Raw genomic sequence first — 3,636 nt, forward strand, 5'->3', positions numbered from 1 at the left:
GTTCATACTTGTAAATCTTTTATTTCAAGAGTTAACGTGTAGAGCCCGGCGCGGTGGCCTAGAGGCTAAAGTCCTCGCCTTGAACACGCCTGGATCCCATATGGGCACAGGTTCTAATCCCGGCAGCTCGGCTTCCCATCCAGCTCCCTGCTTGTGGTCTGGGAAAGCAGTCGAGGACGGCCCAAAGCCTTGGGCTCCTGCACCCGTCTAGGAGACCTGGAAGAAATTCCTGGCTCTTGGCTTCAGATCGGCGCATCACCGTCTCTTACAGTCACTTGGGGAGTGAATCATTGGACAGAAGAATTTCCTCTCTGTCTCTCCTCTCTGTGTATCTGACTTTGCGATAAAAACTTAAAAAATGAATAAATAAATCTTTTTTTAAAAAAAGAGGATTTAACGTTTATTCATCCTTTGGCCTTTAATACATTTTAAGTAACTTTCAAATGTGAAAACGCCTCCATTTTTGCTTTTATTTCAGCTTTATTAAAGCAATCAAATTCCGTCCACCCAGAGTACAGGAGCTGGCATCCATATGAGATGCCAACCCTTGCAAGGTGAGGATTTAGCCACCAAGTCATGGCATTGGGCCCTCACCCTCTTTTCTCATAACATGATTGCCGTCACCATGTCCCAGTCTCCTTAGCTGGCATCTGTCTTTCCCTTCCTATTCCCCAGCATAGTCAAAAACCATTTCCTCCTAGCGCCCTGGGTTCCTCTGACCTAGTTGCTGCTTGGGGGAAGGAGGGAGGAGCTCTGGCAAAGCCAGGTCATTCCCAGGAAGCTCCCCAGGCACCTGCAGCTTCGGATCTGTCCCCTCACCACAGCCTGCTCTTGAACTGCCGAAGCAGGTGCCCTAGGGGCCAAGGGCGTCGCTATTACTTGCACTTGCTTCCCAAGGCATACTGTGTCCCCAGTCCCGGGCGCCAGAAGCCATGGGGAGCCTGTCTCCCCTGCGCTGTCCCTGCCACGGAGGGAAAAGTGAGGCTGGACCTCAGGGCTGTTTGTTTTTTTGTTCACTTTCTCTTATCCAGAAGTTTCTAGCAGCCTCTCCCACACCTTAACATTTTATTTCTTTAACATGTTGTGGTGCTGTGGTTTAAAGCCAGCACTTGCAACACCAGCATTCCCAACTCGGAGTGCCAAGGGCTGCTCTGCTTCCAGTCCAGTTCCCTGCACAGGCACCTGGGAAGGCAACCCGTAATGGTCCAGATACTCAGCCCCACCCAGCTGCCCACAAGGGAGACCCTGAAGCAACTCTGCCCCTCTGGCTTCGGCCCTGCCCAGGTGTGCCAGTTGTGGCTGTTTCAAGAATGCACCAGGATGGAAATTCTCTTTCGCTTCTTCCCTTTCAAATAAATAAGAGCCACAAAAACTGCATCTGAGACCTAGGGGGAAGAAAGAGGGTCAAAGGGTGACTTCATTTACAACAGGTTTGCTTACAGGTGACTTTATAGAAGTATGAACTTGGGCAGAGCTGGCTCACTCACACAGCGATGGAGCTTCTGTCGAGTGAGTGCATTGAACTGGTGGCGCAGATTTGCTCTCTGGGTCAGTCTCCAAGGGCTTCTGGTCTTTGAGAAATGGGGTCCCCAGCCTTTCTTGTGTGCCATCTGCCACGGCCCAACCCACAGGTAAGTGTGGCTACCTTACTAGGAACTCGGCCAGGTGCTTTTGTTTTGTTTTGTCCAGCCACACATCCAGGATCCTACACCATGCTCCTCCCCAGAACCAGGTGTGGGAGGGAAGGACTTCCTCCTCCCACCCTGTGTGACCTTAGACATGACTTACCCATCTGGCCTGGGTCTCCCCAATGGTCAGTGAGGGGAGCTGCACCTTCTGGCTTCCTGGTCTCTCCAACTATGAATCTGTACCCTGGGATTTAAAGAGAACAGACCAGCAGGCTTCAGTCTGTCCAGCAGAGGGGAGCAGAGACACACATACCAGCCACCGGAAGGCATATAACTTCTGTGTCTACCATCAGTAGTCAAAGGCATTATAAAAACAAGCTGGGGACCACGACTGACCCACAGGCTTTACCTTGCAAACATCTGTCATGAGGCAGCAGCAGATACTGTAAGGTGGGAGAGAAAACTGCCATGAGAGCTAAGTGTGCATGGGCGAGAGGGGCCCTTTACATGTCCCAGGACAGAAATCCTGCCATGCGGAGTTTACCTGCCCTAGGGAGAGGAGTAGGAGGGTCTCTGTAACAGGAAAGGCAGCTCAGCCGTGTCATGGTTGGCCCAGCATCCATCCTGTCAGCTTTGGCAGTAGCCACTGGCCAGACGCCAACGTGTGGCCAGCTGAATGTCATGTGCTCACCCCAAACACAGCAGGTGTAAGAAGCAGCAGAGCAAGGTGCAAGAGGGTGTATGTGTGTGTGTGTGTGTGCTTGAGTTTGAGTTCTGTGTGTGTGTGTGTGCTTGAGTTTGAGTTCTATGTGTGTGTGTGTGCTTGAGTTTGAGTTCTGTGTGTGTGTGTGTATGTGTGTGTGTGTGGTGGTGCCATTAGCCAAAGAACCCTAGCTGGCACTTGTACACTAGGTTCTATAAACAGTATCACTGACTTCCTGTGACATCACCATGGCCACTCGGGCATCAGGAGACTTGAACCAAATCTGGCCCTTACTCTTACTCTACAGGAGAACAATAAAGTCCATCTTCAGCTGGGGGAAATGGACAGGAAGATTGGTTAGGGGTAGGAGAGCTGGAACAGTTCTCTCAGTTTCTGCACTGCAGCTCCATCTGCCATTCGCTTGCCCATCATGCACCTGTGCCTTACCCGGGTCCAGGAAGGAGGCAATGTCAGGATGCCCATGTGGAAGTGAAGCTCCACACAGAGGCACCAGGAAATGACCAGGAAACCTCTCACACACACCAATCCCCCCCACCAAGCGCCACCCCGTTTGAGTGTTCAGTTACGCCACACAGGCAACTGTTACATCTGGGAGTAGCCCCCTTTTGGCGTCCCTGGCCTCCCCTCACCCTCCCTTCTCCCTGGTCCCTGTGGAGTTAGGGGTGGCCCACCCCAGCAGGTGCAGGTCTGGTCACTCTGTCCATGAAACAAGTCCTCCGTCCATTTGTCCCTTATGCCTCTGCTTGGAGTTCTTATCTCTGTAGAACATGAAGTGAAAATGGAGTTCCATGTTCTCATAACACATTCACAGAGTGTCCAGAGACCCCGTGGGCTGCAGAAGGATGCAGCAAGCAGTGCTCTTGGCAATTGGACATTGTTTATGACCCAAGACATAAAGACAAAGAAATTCAAATGGCAAAATCAGAAGTTAAGATCCAGTTGTGGTGGGTTGTGGACACCAGCATGGCATAGTATCGCTTTCAGAGGGCAAGAGAAAAGTATCATGTCCAGGAATGGCTACTGTAAAATCTCGAATCTTCTCAGGTCGACTTATCCTATCCCCCATTCCTGATAGACATGTTCTGGTTACGCCTCTGGAAGTGACACAAGCATGAGGCCTTTTCGGGAACAGCCATATCCAGCGACTGTCTCAGTTCAGGCAGCTGTGACAAGGAACCAGGAACTGGATGGCTTAAACAACCACCTTGGGATCTCATTTAACCTGTATTGCAGCCAAGGACCCCTCTCCAGCCCAGTGACATTCGGGCCCAGGAAAGACAGCCT

The sequence above is a fragment of the Ochotona curzoniae genome, unplaced genomic scaffold (genome assembly GCF_017591425.1).
Source record: "Ochotona curzoniae isolate NIBS_2020 unplaced genomic scaffold, NIBS_Ocur_1.0 scaffold_3835, whole genome shotgun sequence".
NCBI classification, from domain to species: domain Eukaryota; kingdom Metazoa; phylum Chordata; class Mammalia; order Lagomorpha; family Ochotonidae; genus Ochotona; species Ochotona curzoniae.